Source organism: Rhinoderma darwinii, assembly GCF_050947455.1.
Source record: "Rhinoderma darwinii isolate aRhiDar2 chromosome 1 unlocalized genomic scaffold, aRhiDar2.hap1 SUPER_1_unloc_5, whole genome shotgun sequence".
In the NCBI taxonomy this organism is placed as follows: domain Eukaryota; kingdom Metazoa; phylum Chordata; class Amphibia; order Anura; family Rhinodermatidae; genus Rhinoderma; species Rhinoderma darwinii.
The window spans coordinates 55,756-69,317 of NW_027461669.1; the positions used below are offsets into that span (position 1 = coordinate 55,756).

A 13,562-nucleotide genomic window follows, 5' to 3' on the forward strand; every position below is an offset into this window, starting at 1 on the left:
TGGATTAAGGCTTTTAATGTCAATGGCCATTCTAAGCTGAATGTGCCTGCTCTCGTCAGATCGCAGAAGTTACACAGCTTAAGGCCTCGCTAATACCAGTGTGGGAGACTGTCTGGGAATCCGTGGTGCGGTTGACTTTTTATTATGTTGTTTAGATTTTGTTTCACAATAGATTAAATAGGACTATGGATTAAGGCTTTTAATGGCAATGGACATTCTAAGCTGAATGTGCCTGCTCTCGTCAGATCGCAGAAGTTACACAGCTTAAGGCCTCGTTAGTACCAGTGTGGGAGACTGTCTGGGAATCCGTGGTGCGGTTGACTTTTTATTATGTCGTTTAGATTTTGTTTCACAATCGATTAAAAAGGACTATGGATTAAAGCATTTAATGTCAATGGCCATTCTAAGCTGAATGTCCCTGCTCTCGTCAGATTGCAGAAGTTACACAGCTTAAGGCCTCGCTAGTACCAGTGTGGGAGACTGTCTGGGAATCCGTGGTGCGGTTGACTTTATTTTATGTTGTTTAGATTTTGTTTCACAATAGATTAAATAGGACTATGGATTAAGGCTTTTAATGGCAATGGCCATTCTAAGCTGAATGTGCCTGCTCTCGTCAGATTGCAGAAGTTACACAGCTTAAGGCCTCGTTAGTACCAGTGTGGGAGACTGTCTGGGAATCCGTGGTGCGGTTGACTTTTTATTATGTCGTTTAGATTTTGTTTCACAATCGATTAAAAAGGACTATGGATTAAAGCATTTAATGTCAATGGCCATTCTAAGCTGAATGTGCCTGCTCTCGTTAGATCGCAGAAGTTACACAGCTTAACGCCTCGCTAGTACCAGTGTGGGAGACTGTCTGGGAATCCGTGGTGTGGTTGACTTTTTATTATGTCGTTTAGATTTTGTTTCACAATAGATTAAATAGGACTATGGATTAAAGCATTTAACGTCAATGGCCATTCTAAGCTGAATGTGCCTGCTCTCGTCAGATCGCAGAAGTTACACAGCTTAAGGCCTCGCTAGTACCAGTGTGGGAGACTGTCTGGGAATCCGTGGAGCGGTTGAATTTTTATTATGTCGTTTAGATTTTGTTTCACAATCGATTAAAAAGGACTATGGATTAAAGCATTTAATGTCAATGGCCATTCTAAGCTGAATGTCCCTGCTCTCGTCAGATTGCAGAAGTTACACAGCTTAAGGCCTCGCTAGTACCAGTGTGGGAGACTGTCTGGGAATCCGTGGTGCGGTTGACTTTATTTTATGTTGTTTAGATTTTGTTTCACAATAGATGAAATAGGACTATGGATTAAGGCTTTTAATGTCAATGGCCATTCTAAGCTGAATGTACCTGCTCTCGTCAGTTCGCAGAAGTTACACAGCTTAAGGCCTCGCTAGTACTAGTGTGGGAGACTGTCTGGGAATCCGTGGTGCGGTTGACTTTTTATTATGTCGTTTAGATTTTGTTTCACAATCGATTAAAAAGGACTATGGATTAAAGCATTTAATGTCAATGGCAATGGCAATTCTAAGCTGAATGTGCCTGCTCTCGTTAGATCGCAGAAGTTACACAGCTTAACGCCTCACTAGTACCAGTGTGGGAGACTGTCTGGGAATCCGTGGTGTGATTGACTTTTTATTATGTCGTTAAGATTTAGTTTCACAATAGATTAAATAGGACTATGGATTAAAGCATTTAACGTCAATGGCCATTCTAAGCTGAATGTGCCTGCTCTCGTCAGATCGCAGAAGTTACACAGCTTAAGGCCTCGCTAGTACCAGTGTGGGAGACTGTATGGGAATCCGTGGTGCGGTTGAATTTTTATTATGTCGTTTAGATTTTGTTTCACAATCAATTAAAAAGGACTATGGATGAAAAGCATTTAATGTCAATGGCCATTCTAAGCTGAATGTGCCTGCTCTCGGCAGATCGCAGAAGTTACACAGCTTAAGGCCTTGCTAGTACCAGTGTGGGAGACTGTCTGGGAATCCGTGGTGCGGTTGCCTTTTTATTATGTCGTTTAGATTTTGTTTCACAATAGATTAAATAGGACTATGGATTAAAGCATTTAACGTCAATGGCCATTCTAAGATGAATGTGCCTTCTCTCGTCAGAACGCAGAAGTTACACAGCTTAAGGCCTCGCTAGTACCAGTGTTGGAGACTGTCTGGGAATCCGTGGTGCGGTTGACTTTTTATTATGTCGTTTAGATTTTGTTTCACAATAGATTAAATAGGACTATGGATTAAGGCATTTAATGTCAATGGCTATTCTAATCTGAATGTGCCTGCTCTCGTCAGATCGCAGAAGTTACACAGCTTAAGGCCTCGCTAGTACCAGTGTGGGAGACTGTCTGGGAATCCGTGGTGCGGTTGACTTTTTATTAAGTTGTTTAGATTTTGTTTCACAATAGATTAAATAGGACTATGGATTAAGGCTTTTAATGGCAATGGCCATTCTAAGCTGAATGTGCCTGCTCTCGTCAGATCGCAGAAGTTACACAGCTTAAGGCCTCGTTAGTACCAGTGTGGGAGACTGTCTGGGAATCCGTGGTGCGGTTGACTTTTTATTATGTCGTTTAGATTTTGTTTCACAATCGATTAAAAAGGACTATGGATTAAAGCATTTAATGTCAATGGCCATTCTAAGCTGAATGTGCCTGCTCTCGTTAGATCGCAGAAGTTACACAGCTTAACGCCTCGCTAGTACCAGTGTGGGAGACTGTCTGGGAATCCGTGGTGTGGTTGACTTTTTATTATGTCGTTTAGATTTTGTTTCACAATAGATTAAATAGGACTATGGATTAAAGCATTTAACGTCAATTGCCATTCTAAGCTGAATGTGCCTGCTCTCGTCAGATCGCAGAAGTTACACAGCTTAAGGCCTCGCTAGTACCAGTGTGGGAGACTGTCTGGGAATCCGTGGTGCGGTTGAATTTTTATTATGTCGTTTAGATTTTGTTTCACAATCGATTAAAAAGGACTATGGATTAAAGCATTTAATGTCAATGGCCATTCTAAGCTGAATGTCCCTGCTCTCGTCAGATCGCAGAAGTTACACAGCTTAAGGCCTCGCTAGTACCAGTGTGGGAGACTGTCTGGGAATCCGTGGTGCGGTGGACTTTTTATTATGTCGTTTAGATTTTGTTTCACAATCGATTAAAAAGGACTATGGATTAAAGCATTTAATGTCAATGGCCATTCTAAGCTGAATGTGCCTGCTTTCGTCAGATCGCAGAAGTTACACAGCTTAAGGCCTCGCTAGTACCAGTGTGGGAGACTGTCTGGGAATCCGTGGTGCGGTTGCCTTTTTATTATGTCGTTTAGATTTTGTTTCACAATAGATTAAATAGGACTATGGATTAAAGCATTTAACGTCAATGGCCATTCTAAGCTGAATGTGCCTGCTCTCGTCAGAACGCAGAAGTTACACAGCTTAAGGCCTCGCTAGTACCAGTGTGGTAGACTGTCTGGGAATCCGTTGTGCGGTTGAATTTTTATTATGTCGTTTAGATTTTGTTTCACAATCGATTAAAAAGGACTATGGATTAAAGCATTTAATGTCAATGGCCATTCTAAGCTTAATGTGCCTGCTCTCGTCAGATCGCACAAGTTACACAGCTTAAGACCTCGCTAGTACCAGTGTGGGAGACTGTCTGGGAATCCGTGGTGCGGTTGACTTTTTATTATGTCGTTTAGATTTTGTTTCACAATCGATTAAAAAGGACTATGGATTAAAGCATTTAATGTCAATGGCCATTCTAAGCTGAAAGTCCCTGCTCTCGTCAGATTGCAGAAGTTACACAGCTTAAGGCCTCGCTAGTACCAGTGTGGGAGACTGTCTGGGAATCCGTGGTGCGGTTGACTTTTTATTATGTTGTTTAGATTTTGTTTCACAATAGATTAAATAGGACTATGGATTAAGGCTTTTAATGTCAATGGCCATTCTAAGCTGAATGTGCATGCTCTCGTCAGATCGCAGAAGTTACACAGCTTAAGGCCTCGCTAGTACCAGTGTGGGAGACTGTCTGGGAATCCGTGGTGCGTTTGACTTTTTATTATGTCGTTTAGATTTTGTTTCACAATCGATTAAAAAGGACTATGGATAAAAGCATTTAATGTCAATGGCCATTCTAAGCTGAATGTCCCTGCTCTCGTCAGATTGCAGCAGTTACACAGCTTAAGGCCTCGCTAGTACCAGTGTGGGAGACTGTCTGGGAATCCGTGGTGCGGTTGACTTTTTATTATGTCGTTTAGATTTTGTTTCACAATCGATTAAAAAGGACTATGGATTAAAGCATTTAATGTCAATGGCCATTCTAAGCTGAATGTCCCTGCTCTCGTTAGATCGCAGAAGTTACACAGCTTAAGGCCTCGCTAGTACCAGTGTGGGAGACTGTCTGGGAATCCGTGGTGCGGTTGACTTTTATTATGTCGTTTAGATTTTGTTTCACAATCGATTAAAAAGGACTATGGATTAAAGCATTTAATGTCAATGGCCATTCTAAGCTGACTGTTCCTGCTCTCGTCAGATCGCAGAAGTTACACAGCTTAAGGCCTCGCTAGTACCAGTGTGGGAGACTGTCTGGGAATCCGTGGTGCGGTTGCCTTTTTATTATGTTGTTTAGATTTTGTTTCACAATAGATTAAATAGGAATATGGATTAAGGCTTTTAATGTCAATGGCCATTCTAAGCTGAATGTGCCTGCTCTCGTCAGATCGCAGAAGTTACACAGCTTAAGGCCTCGCTAGTACCAGTGTGGGAGACTGTCTGGGAATCCGTGGTGCGGTTGACTTTTTATTATGTCGTTTAGATTTTGTTTCACAATAGATTAAATAGGACTATGGATTAAAGCATTTAACGTCAATGGCCATTCTAAGCTGAATGTGCCTGCTCTCGGCAGATCGCAGAAGTTACACAGCTTAAGGCCTCGCTAGTACCAGTGTGGGAGACTGTCTGGGAATCCGTGGTGCGGTTGACTTTTTATTATGTCGTTTAGATTTTGTTTCACAATCGATTAAAAAGGACTATGGATTAAAGCATTTAATGTCAATGGCCATTCTAAGCTGAATGTGCCTGCTCTCGTCAGATCGCAGAAGTTACACAGCTTAAGGCCTCGCTAGTACCAGTGTGGGAGACTGTCTGGGAATCCGTGGTGAGGTTGACTTTTTATTATGTCGTTTAGATTTTGTTTCACAATAGATTAAATAGGACTATGGATTAAAGCATTTAATGTCAATGGCCATTCTAAGCTGAATGTGCCTGCTCTCGTCAGAACGCAGAAGTTACACAGCTTAAGGCCTCGCTAGTACCAGTGTGGGCGACTGTCTGGGAATCCGTGGTGCGGTTGAATTTTTATTATGACGTTTAGATTTTGTTTCACAATCGATTAAAAAGGACTATGGATTAAAGCATTTAATGTCAATGGCCATTCTAAGCTGGATGTGCCTGCTCTCGTCAGATCGCAGAAGTTACACAGCTTAAGGCCTCGCTAGTACCAGTGTGGGAGACTGTCTGGGAATCCGTGGTGCGGTTGACTTTTTATTATGTCGTTTAGATTTTGTTTCACAATCGATTAAAAAGGACTATGGATTAAAACATTTAATGTCAATGGCCATTCTAAGCTGGATGTACCTACTCTCGTTAGATCGCAGAAGTTACACAGCTTAACGCCTCGCTAGTTCCAGTGTGGGAGACTGTCGGGGAATCCGTGGTGCGGTTGACTTTTTATTATGTCGTTTAGATTTTGTTTCACAATCGATTAAAAAGGACTATGGATTAAAGCGTTTAATGTCAATGGCCATTCTAAGCTGAATGTCCCTGCTCTTGTCAGATCGCAGAAGTTACACAGCTTAAGCCCTCGCTAGTACCAGTGTGGGAGACTGTCTGGGAATCCGTGGTGCGGTTGACTTTTTATTATGTCGTTTAGATTTTGTTTCACAATCGATTAAAAAGGACTATGGATTAAAGCATTTAATGTCAATGGCCATTCTAAGCTGAATGTGCCTGCTCTCGTCAGATCGCAGAAGTTACACAGCTTAAGGCCTCGCTAGTACCAGTGTGGGAGACTGTCTGGGAATCCGTGGTGCGGTTGTCTTTTTATTATGTTGTTTAGATTTTGTTTCACAATAGATTAAATAGGACTATGGATTAAGGCTTTTGATGTCAATGGCCATTCTAAGCTGAATGTGCCTGCTCTCGTCAGATCGCAGAAGTTACACAGCTTAAGGCCTCGCTAGTACCAGTGTGGGAGACTGTCTGGGAATCCGTGGTGCGGTTGATTTTTTATTATGTCGTTTAGATTTTGTTTCACAATCGATTAAAAAGGACTATGGATTAAAGCATTTAATGTCAATGGCCATTCTAAGCTGAATGTGCCTGCTCTCGTTAGATCGCAGAAGTTACGCAGCTTAACGCCTCGCTAGTACCAGTGTGGGAGACTGTCTGGGAGTCCGTGGCGCGGTTGACTTTTTATTATGTCGTTTAGATTTTGTTTCACAATAGATTAAAAAGGACTATGGATTAAAGCATTTAATGTCAATGGCCATTCTAAGCTGAATGTGCCTGCTCTCGTCAGATCGCAGAAGTTACACAGCTTAAGGCCTCGCTAGTACCAGTGTGGGAGACTGTCTGGGAATCCGTGGTGCGGTTGACATTTTATTATGTCGTTTAGATTTTGTTTCACAATCGATTAAAAAGGACTATGGATTAAAGCATTTATTGTCAATGGCCATTCTAAGCTGAATGTGCCTGCTCTCGTCAGATCGCAGAAGTTACACAGCTTAAGGCCTCGCTAGTACCAGTGTGGGAGACTGTCTGGGAATCCGGGGTGCGGTTGACTTTTTATTATGTAGTTTAGATTTTGTTTCACAATAGATTAAATAGGACTATGGATTAAAGCATTTCACGTCAATGGCCATTCTAAGCTGAATGTGCCTGCTCTCGTCAGAACGCAGAAGGTACACAGCTTAAAGCCTCGCTAGTACCAGTGTGGGAGACTGTCTGGCAATCCGTGGTGCGGTTGCATTTTTATTATGTCGTTTAGATTTTGTTTCACAATCGATTAAAAAGGACTATGGATTAAAGCATTTAATGGCAATTGCCATTCTAAGCTGAAAGTCCCTGCTCTCGTCAGATCGCAGAAGTTACACAGCTTAAGGCCTCGCTAGTACCAGTGTGGGAGACTGTCTGGGAATCCGTGGTGCGGTTGACTTTTTATTATGTCGTTTAGATTTTGTTTCACAATCGATTAAAAAGGACTATGGATTAAAGCATTTAATGTCAATGGCCATTCTAAGCTGAATGTCCCTGCTCTCGTCAGATCGCAGGAGTTACACAGCTTAAGGCCTCGCTAGTACCAGTCTGGGAATTCGTGGTGCGGTTGACTTTTTATTATGTCGTTTAGATTTTGTTTCACAATCGATTAAAAAGGACTATGGATTAAGGCATTTAATGTCCATGGCCATTCTAAGCTGAATGTGCCTGCTCTCGTCAGATCGCAGAAGTTACACAGCTTAAGGCCTCGCTAGTACCAGTGTGGGAGACTGTCTGGGAATCCGTGGTGCGGTTGACTTTTTATTATGTCGTTTAGATTTTGTTTCACAATCGATTAAAAAGGACTATGGATTAAAACATTTAATGTCAATGGCCATTCTAAGCTGGATGTACCTACTCTCGTTAGATCGCAGAAGTTACACAGCTTAACGCCTCGCTAGTTCCAGTGTGGGAGACTGTCGGGGAATCCGTGGTGCGGTTGACTTTTTATTATGTCGTTTAGATTTTGTTTCACAATCGATTAAAAAGGACTATGGATTAAAGCGTTTAATGTCAATGGCCATTCTAAGCTGAATGTCCCTGCTCTTGTCAGATCGCAGAAGTTACACAGCTTAAGCCCTCGCTAGTACCAGTGTGGGAGACTGTCTGGGAATCCGTGGTGCGGTTGACTTTTTATTATGTCGTTTAGATTTTGTTTCACAATCGATTAAAAAGGACTATGGATTAAAGCATTTAATGTCAATGGCCATTCTAAGCTGAATGTGCCTGCTCTCGTCAGATCGCAGAAGTTACACAGCTTAAGGCCTCGCTAGTACCAGTGTGGGAGACTGTCTGGGAATCCGTGGTGCGGTTGTCTTTTTATTATGTTGTTTAGATTTTGTTTCACAATAGATTAAATAGGACTATGGATTAAGGCTTTTGATGTCAATGGCCATTCTAAGCTGAATGTGCCTGCTCTCGTCAGATCGCAGAAGTTACACAGCTTAAGGCCTCGCTAGTACCAGTGTGGGAGACTGTCTGGGAATCCGTGGTGCGGTTGATTTTTTATTATGTCGTTTAGATTTTGTTTCACAATCGATTAAAAAGGACTATGGATTAAAGCATTTAATGTCAATGGCCATTCTAAGCTGAATGTGCCTGCTCTCGTTAGATCGCAGAAGTTACGCAGCTTAACGCCTCGCTAGTACCAGTGTGGGAGACTGTCTGGGAGTCCGTGGCGCGGTTGACTTTTTATTATGTCGTTTAGATTTTGTTTCACAATAGATTAAAAAGGACTATGGATTAAAGCATTTAATGTCAATGGCCATTCTAAGCTGAATGTGCCTGCTCTCGTCAGATCGCAGAAGTTACACAGCTTAAGGCCTCGCTAGTACCAGTGTGGGAGACTGTCTGGGAATCCGTGGTGCGGTTGACATTTTATTATGTCGTTTAGATTTTGTTTCACAATCGATTAAAAAGGACTATGGATTAAAGCATTTATTGTCAATGGCCATTCTAAGCTGAATGTGCCTGCTCTCGTCAGATCGCAGAAGTTACACAGCTTAAGGCCTCGCTAGTACCAGTGTGGGAGACTGTCTGGGAATCCGGGGTGCGGTTGACTTTTTATTATGTAGTTTAGATTTTGTTTCACAATAGATTAAATAGGACTATGGATTAAAGCATTTCACGTCAATGGCCATTCTAAGCTGAATGTGCCTGCTCTCGTCAGAACGCAGAAGGTACACAGCTTAAAGCCTCGCTAGTACCAGTGTGGGAGACTGTCTGGCAATCCGTGGTGCGGTTGCATTTTTATTATGTCGTTTAGATTTTGTTTCACAATCGATTAAAAAGGACTATGGATTAAAGCATTTAATGGCAATTGCCATTCTAAGCTGAAAGTCCCTGCTCTCGTCAGATCGCAGAAGTTACACAGCTTAAGGCCTCGCTAGTACCAGTGTGGGAGACTGTCTGGGAATCCGTGGTGCGGTTGACTTTTTATTATGTCGTTTAGATTTTGTTTCACAATCGATTAAAAAGGACTATGGATTAAAGCATTTAATGTCAATGGCCATTCTAAGCTGAATGTCCCTGCTCTCGTCAGATCGCAGGAGTTACACAGCTTAAGGCCTCGCTAGTACCAGTCTGGGAATTCGTGGTGCGGTTGACTTTTTATTATGTCGTTTAGATTTTGTTTCACAATCGATTAAAAAGGACTATGGATTAAGGCATTTAATGTCCATGGCCATTCTAAGCTGAATGTGCCTGCTCTCGTCAGATCGCAGAAGTTACACAGCTTAAGGCCTCGCTAGTACCAGTGTGGGAGACTGTCTGGGAATCCGTGGTGCGGTTGACTTTTTATTATGTCGTTTAGATTTTGCTTCACAATCGATTAAAAAGGACTATGGATTAAAGCATTTAATGTCAATGGCCATTCTAAGCTGAATGTGCCTGCTCTCGTTAGATCGCAGAAGTTACGCAGCTTAACGCCTCGCTAGTACCAGTGTGGGAGACTGTCTGGGAATCCGTGGTGCGGTTGACTTTTTATTATGTCGTTTAGATTTTGTTTCACAATAGATTAAATAGGACTATGGATTAAAGCATTTAACGTCAATGGCCATTCTAAGCTGAATGTGCCTGCTCTCGTCAGAACGCAGAAGTTACACAGCTTAAGGCCTCGCTAGTACCAGTGTGGGAGACTGTCTGGGAATCCGTGGTGCGGTTGACATTTTATTATGTCGTTTAGATTTTGTTTCACAATCGATTAAAAAGGACTATGGATTAAAGCATTTAATGTCAATGGCCATTCTAAGCTGAATGTGCCTGCTCTCGTCAGATCGCAGAAGTTACACAGCTTAAGGCCTCGCTAGTACCAGTGTGGGAGACTGTCTGGGAATCCGTGGTGCGGTTGACATTTTATTATGTCGTTTAGATTTTGTTTCACAATCGATTAAAAAGGACTATGGATTAAAGCATTTAATGTCAATGGCCATTCTAAGCTGAATGTGCCTGCTCTCGTCAGATCGCAGAAGTTACACAGCTTAAGGCCTCGCTAGTACCAGTGTGGGAGACTGTCTGGGAAACCGGGGTGCGGTTGACTTTTTATTATGTCGTTTAGATTTTGTTTCACAATAGATTAAATAGGACTATGGATTAAAGCATTTCACGTCAATGGCCATTCTAAGCTGAATGTGCCTGCTCTCGTCAGAACGCAGAAGGTACACAGCTTAAAGCCTCGCTAGTACCAGTGTGGGAGACTGTCTGGGAATCCGTGGTGCGGTTGCATTTTTATTATGTCGTTTAGATTTTGTTTCACAATCGATTAAAAAGGACTATGGATTAAAGCATTTAATGGCAATTGCCATTCTAAGCTGAAAGTCCCTGCTCTCGTCAGATCGCAGAAGTTACACAGCTTAAGGCCTCGCTAGTACCAGTGTGGGAGACTGTCTGGGAATCCGTGGTGCGGTTGACTTCTTTATTATGTTGTTTAGATTTTGTTTCACAATAGATTAAATAGGACTATGGATTAAGGCTTTTAATGTCAATGGCCATTCTAAGCTGAATGTGCCTGCTCTCGTCAGATCGCAGAAGTTACACAGCTTAAGGCCTCGCTAGTACCAGTGTGGGAGACTGTCTGGGAATCCGTGGTGCGGTTGACTTTTTATTATGTCGTTTAGATTTTGTTTCACAATCGATTAAAAAGGACTATGGATTAAAGCATTTAATGTCAATGGCCATTCTAAGCTGAAAGTCCCTGCTCTCGTCAGATCGCAGAAGTTACACAGCTTAAGGCCTCGCTAGTACCAGTGTGGGAGACTGTCTGGGAATCCGTGGTGCGGTTGAATTTTTATTATGTCGTTTAGATTTTGTTTCACAATCGATTAAAAAGGACTATGGATTAACCCCTTCCCTCTTTAGCCACTTTTGACCTTCCTGACCGAGCCTCATTTTTCAAATCTGACATGTGTCACTTTATGTGGTAATAACTCCGGAATGCTTTCACCTATCCAAGCGATTCTGAGATTGTTTTCTCGTGACACATTGGACTTTATGTTACTGGCAAAATTTGCTCGATATGTTCAGTATTTAATTGTGAAAAACACCAAAATTTAGCGAAAAATTGCAAAAATTAGCATTTTTCTCAATTTAAATGTATCTGCTTGTAAGACAGGCAGTTATACCACCCAAAATTGTTTCTAATTAACATCCCCCATATGTCTACTTTAGATTGGCATCGTTTTTTGAACATCCTTTTATTTTTCTATGACCTCACAAGGCTTAGAACTTTAGCAGCAATTTCTCACATTTTCAAGAAAATTTCAAAAGGCCATTTTTACAGGGGCCAGTTCAGTTGTGAAGTGACTTTGAGGGCCTTATATATTAGAAACCCCCAAAAAGTCACCCCATTTTAAAAACTTCACCCCTCAAAGTATTCAATACAGCATTTAGAAAATGTCTTAACCCTTTACACATGTCACAGGAATTAAAGCAATGTAGAGGTGAATTTTACAAATTTCATATTTTTTTGCAGAAATAAATTTTTAGTACAATTTTTTTTATAACACAGAAGGTTTTACCAGAGAAATGCAACTCAATATTTGTTGCCCAGTTTCTGCAGTTTTAGGAAATATCCCACATGTGGCCGTAGCGTGCTACTGGAATGAAGCACCGGCCTCAGAAGCAAAGGAGCACCTAGTGGATTTTGGGGCCTTATTTTTGTTAGAATATATTTTAGGCACCATGTCAGGTTTGAAGGGCTCTTGCGGTGCCAAAACAGTCAAAATCCCCCAAAAGTGACCCCATCTGGGAAACTACACACCTCAAGGAAATTATCTAGGGGTACAGTGAGCATTTTGACCGCACAGCTTTTTTACAGAAATTATTAGAAGTAGGCCGTGAAAATTAAAATCAACATTTCTTCAAAGAAAATGTAGGTTTAGCGATTTTTTTTCTCATTTTCACAAAGACTAAAGGAGAAAAAGCACCGTAAAATTTGTAAAGCAATTTCTCCCGAGTAAAACAATACCCCACATGTGGTAATAACCGGTTGTTTGGAGACACGGCGAGGCTGAGAAGGGAAAGAGCGCTATTTGGCTTTTGGAGCTCAAGTTTAGCAGGAATGGTTTGTGGAGGCCAGGTCACATTTACGAAGTCCCTGAGGAGACAAAACAGTGGAAACCCCCCACAAGTGACCCCATTTCGGAAACTACGCCCATTGAGGAAATTATCTAGGGGTATAGTGAGCGTTTTGACCCAACAGGTTTTTTGCATAAATTATTGGAAATAGGCCCTGAAAATGACAATCTAAATTTTTTCAAAGAAAATGTAGGTTTAGCTAATTTTTTCTCATTTCCACAAGGACTGAAGGAGAAAAAGCACCGTAAAATTTGTAAACCAATCTCTCCCGAGTAAAACAATGCCCCACATGTGGTAATAAACGGTTGTTTGTAGACACGGCAGGGCTGAGAAGGGAAAGAGCGCTATTTGGCTTTTGGAGCTCAAGTTTAGCAGGAATGGTTTGCGGAGGCCAGGTCACATTTATGAAGTCCCTGAGGAGACAAAACAGTGGAAACCCCCCACAAGTGACCCCATTTTGGAGACTACACCCATTGAGGAAATTATCTAGGGGTATAGTGAGCTCTTTGACCCCACAGGTTTTTTGCAGAAATTATTGGAAGTAGGCCCTGAAAATAAAAATCAACATTTTTTCAAAGAAAATGTAGGTTTAGCTTATTTTTACTCATTTCCACAAGGACTGAAGGAGAAAAAGCACCACAAAATTTGTAAAGCAATTTCTCCCGAGTAAAACAATGCCCCACATGTGGTAATAAACGGCTGTTTGGAGACACGGCTTGGCTTAGAAGGGAAAGAGCGCTATTTGGCTTTTGGAGATCACATTGAGCAGGAATGGTTTGCGGCGGCCATGTCACATTTGCAAAGCCCCTGAGGGGAAAAAACAATGAAAATGCCCAAAAAGTGACACCATTTAGGAAACTACACCTCTTGAGGAATTCATCTAGGGGCGTAGTGAGCATTTTGACCCCACAGATGTTTCATAGAATTTATTAGAATTGGGCAGTGAAAATAAAAACAATCCTTTTTCTTCAATAAGACGTAGCTTTAGCGCAAATTTTTTCATTTTCGCAACAAATAAAGGAAAAAAAGAACCCAACATTTGTAAAGCAATTTCTACCGAGTACGGCAATACCCCATATGTGGTCATAAACTGCTGTTTGGGCACACGGCAGGGCTCAGAAGGGAAGGACCGCCATTTGGAGTGCAGATGTTTCTGGATTGGTTTCTGGGCGCCTGT

The 13,562-nt window shown here is 41.7% G+C and overlaps 51 pseudogenes; all 51 read left to right on the top strand.

The window, feature by feature from the left end:
• Positions 1-18: 18 nt before the first annotated feature.
• LOC142673301 (5S ribosomal RNA) lies at positions 19-137 on the top strand (annotated as a pseudogene).
• A 67-nt stretch (positions 138-204) lies between these two features.
• On the top strand, positions 205-323 carry LOC142673645 (5S ribosomal RNA; annotated as a pseudogene).
• Positions 324-390: 67 nt separating this feature from the next.
• LOC142673393 (5S ribosomal RNA) lies at positions 391-509 on the top strand (annotated as a pseudogene).
• Positions 510-576: 67 nt separating this feature from the next.
• Positions 577-695, top strand: LOC142673517 (5S ribosomal RNA; annotated as a pseudogene).
• A 67-nt stretch (positions 696-762) lies between these two features.
• LOC142674009 (5S ribosomal RNA) lies at positions 763-881 on the top strand (annotated as a pseudogene).
• A 67-nt stretch (positions 882-948) lies between these two features.
• Positions 949-1,067, top strand: LOC142673620 (5S ribosomal RNA; annotated as a pseudogene).
• A 67-nt stretch (positions 1,068-1,134) lies between these two features.
• LOC142673394 (5S ribosomal RNA) lies at positions 1,135-1,253 on the top strand (annotated as a pseudogene).
• Positions 1,254-1,320: 67 nt separating this feature from the next.
• LOC142674433 (5S ribosomal RNA) lies at positions 1,321-1,439 on the top strand (annotated as a pseudogene).
• Positions 1,440-1,698: 259 nt separating this feature from the next.
• Positions 1,699-1,817, top strand: LOC142673334 (5S ribosomal RNA; annotated as a pseudogene).
• Positions 1,818-1,885: 68 nt separating this feature from the next.
• Positions 1,886-2,004, top strand: LOC142673949 (5S ribosomal RNA; annotated as a pseudogene).
• A 67-nt stretch (positions 2,005-2,071) lies between these two features.
• On the top strand, positions 2,072-2,190 carry LOC142674223 (5S ribosomal RNA; annotated as a pseudogene).
• A 67-nt stretch (positions 2,191-2,257) lies between these two features.
• On the top strand, positions 2,258-2,376 carry LOC142673425 (5S ribosomal RNA; annotated as a pseudogene).
• A 67-nt stretch (positions 2,377-2,443) lies between these two features.
• LOC142674546 (5S ribosomal RNA) lies at positions 2,444-2,562 on the top strand (annotated as a pseudogene).
• A 67-nt stretch (positions 2,563-2,629) lies between these two features.
• On the top strand, positions 2,630-2,748 carry LOC142674010 (5S ribosomal RNA; annotated as a pseudogene).
• Positions 2,749-2,815: 67 nt separating this feature from the next.
• Positions 2,816-2,934, top strand: LOC142674582 (5S ribosomal RNA; annotated as a pseudogene).
• Positions 2,935-3,001: 67 nt separating this feature from the next.
• LOC142673324 (5S ribosomal RNA) lies at positions 3,002-3,120 on the top strand (annotated as a pseudogene).
• A 67-nt stretch (positions 3,121-3,187) lies between these two features.
• Positions 3,188-3,306, top strand: LOC142673474 (5S ribosomal RNA; annotated as a pseudogene).
• A 67-nt stretch (positions 3,307-3,373) lies between these two features.
• LOC142674101 (5S ribosomal RNA) lies at positions 3,374-3,492 on the top strand (annotated as a pseudogene).
• Positions 3,493-3,559: 67 nt separating this feature from the next.
• On the top strand, positions 3,560-3,678 carry LOC142674026 (5S ribosomal RNA; annotated as a pseudogene).
• Positions 3,679-3,745: 67 nt separating this feature from the next.
• On the top strand, positions 3,746-3,864 carry LOC142673273 (5S ribosomal RNA; annotated as a pseudogene).
• Positions 3,865-4,117: 253 nt separating this feature from the next.
• LOC142673604 (5S ribosomal RNA) lies at positions 4,118-4,236 on the top strand (annotated as a pseudogene).
• Positions 4,237-4,303: 67 nt separating this feature from the next.
• Positions 4,304-4,422, top strand: LOC142674528 (5S ribosomal RNA; annotated as a pseudogene).
• A 66-nt stretch (positions 4,423-4,488) lies between these two features.
• LOC142673370 (5S ribosomal RNA) lies at positions 4,489-4,607 on the top strand (annotated as a pseudogene).
• A 67-nt stretch (positions 4,608-4,674) lies between these two features.
• LOC142673760 (5S ribosomal RNA) lies at positions 4,675-4,793 on the top strand (annotated as a pseudogene).
• Positions 4,794-4,860: 67 nt separating this feature from the next.
• On the top strand, positions 4,861-4,979 carry LOC142673378 (5S ribosomal RNA; annotated as a pseudogene).
• Positions 4,980-5,046: 67 nt separating this feature from the next.
• Positions 5,047-5,165, top strand: LOC142673353 (5S ribosomal RNA; annotated as a pseudogene).
• Positions 5,166-5,232: 67 nt separating this feature from the next.
• Positions 5,233-5,351, top strand: LOC142674610 (5S ribosomal RNA; annotated as a pseudogene).
• Positions 5,352-5,418: 67 nt separating this feature from the next.
• LOC142674312 (5S ribosomal RNA) lies at positions 5,419-5,537 on the top strand (annotated as a pseudogene).
• A 253-nt stretch (positions 5,538-5,790) lies between these two features.
• On the top strand, positions 5,791-5,909 carry LOC142674060 (5S ribosomal RNA; annotated as a pseudogene).
• Positions 5,910-5,976: 67 nt separating this feature from the next.
• LOC142674503 (5S ribosomal RNA) lies at positions 5,977-6,095 on the top strand (annotated as a pseudogene).
• A 67-nt stretch (positions 6,096-6,162) lies between these two features.
• LOC142674500 (5S ribosomal RNA) lies at positions 6,163-6,281 on the top strand (annotated as a pseudogene).
• A 67-nt stretch (positions 6,282-6,348) lies between these two features.
• LOC142673993 (5S ribosomal RNA) lies at positions 6,349-6,467 on the top strand (annotated as a pseudogene).
• Positions 6,468-6,534: 67 nt separating this feature from the next.
• On the top strand, positions 6,535-6,653 carry LOC142674339 (5S ribosomal RNA; annotated as a pseudogene).
• Positions 6,654-6,720: 67 nt separating this feature from the next.
• LOC142674360 (5S ribosomal RNA) lies at positions 6,721-6,839 on the top strand (annotated as a pseudogene).
• A 253-nt stretch (positions 6,840-7,092) lies between these two features.
• Positions 7,093-7,211, top strand: LOC142674563 (5S ribosomal RNA; annotated as a pseudogene).
• Positions 7,212-7,452: 241 nt separating this feature from the next.
• LOC142674659 (5S ribosomal RNA) lies at positions 7,453-7,571 on the top strand (annotated as a pseudogene).
• A 253-nt stretch (positions 7,572-7,824) lies between these two features.
• Positions 7,825-7,943, top strand: LOC142674061 (5S ribosomal RNA; annotated as a pseudogene).
• Positions 7,944-8,010: 67 nt separating this feature from the next.
• On the top strand, positions 8,011-8,129 carry LOC142674504 (5S ribosomal RNA; annotated as a pseudogene).
• A 67-nt stretch (positions 8,130-8,196) lies between these two features.
• Positions 8,197-8,315, top strand: LOC142674501 (5S ribosomal RNA; annotated as a pseudogene).
• Positions 8,316-8,382: 67 nt separating this feature from the next.
• LOC142673994 (5S ribosomal RNA) lies at positions 8,383-8,501 on the top strand (annotated as a pseudogene).
• Positions 8,502-8,568: 67 nt separating this feature from the next.
• Positions 8,569-8,687, top strand: LOC142674340 (5S ribosomal RNA; annotated as a pseudogene).
• Positions 8,688-8,754: 67 nt separating this feature from the next.
• LOC142674361 (5S ribosomal RNA) lies at positions 8,755-8,873 on the top strand (annotated as a pseudogene).
• Positions 8,874-9,126: 253 nt separating this feature from the next.
• On the top strand, positions 9,127-9,245 carry LOC142674565 (5S ribosomal RNA; annotated as a pseudogene).
• Positions 9,246-9,486: 241 nt separating this feature from the next.
• On the top strand, positions 9,487-9,605 carry LOC142674660 (5S ribosomal RNA; annotated as a pseudogene).
• A 67-nt stretch (positions 9,606-9,672) lies between these two features.
• LOC142673498 (5S ribosomal RNA) lies at positions 9,673-9,791 on the top strand (annotated as a pseudogene).
• A 67-nt stretch (positions 9,792-9,858) lies between these two features.
• Positions 9,859-9,977, top strand: LOC142673182 (5S ribosomal RNA; annotated as a pseudogene).
• Positions 9,978-10,044: 67 nt separating this feature from the next.
• On the top strand, positions 10,045-10,163 carry LOC142674341 (5S ribosomal RNA; annotated as a pseudogene).
• A 67-nt stretch (positions 10,164-10,230) lies between these two features.
• Positions 10,231-10,349, top strand: LOC142674437 (5S ribosomal RNA; annotated as a pseudogene).
• Positions 10,350-10,602: 253 nt separating this feature from the next.
• LOC142674566 (5S ribosomal RNA) lies at positions 10,603-10,721 on the top strand (annotated as a pseudogene).
• A 68-nt stretch (positions 10,722-10,789) lies between these two features.
• Positions 10,790-10,908, top strand: LOC142673772 (5S ribosomal RNA; annotated as a pseudogene).
• Positions 10,909-10,975: 67 nt separating this feature from the next.
• Positions 10,976-11,094, top strand: LOC142673279 (5S ribosomal RNA; annotated as a pseudogene).
• The last annotated feature ends 2,468 nt before the right edge of the window (positions 11,095-13,562 follow it).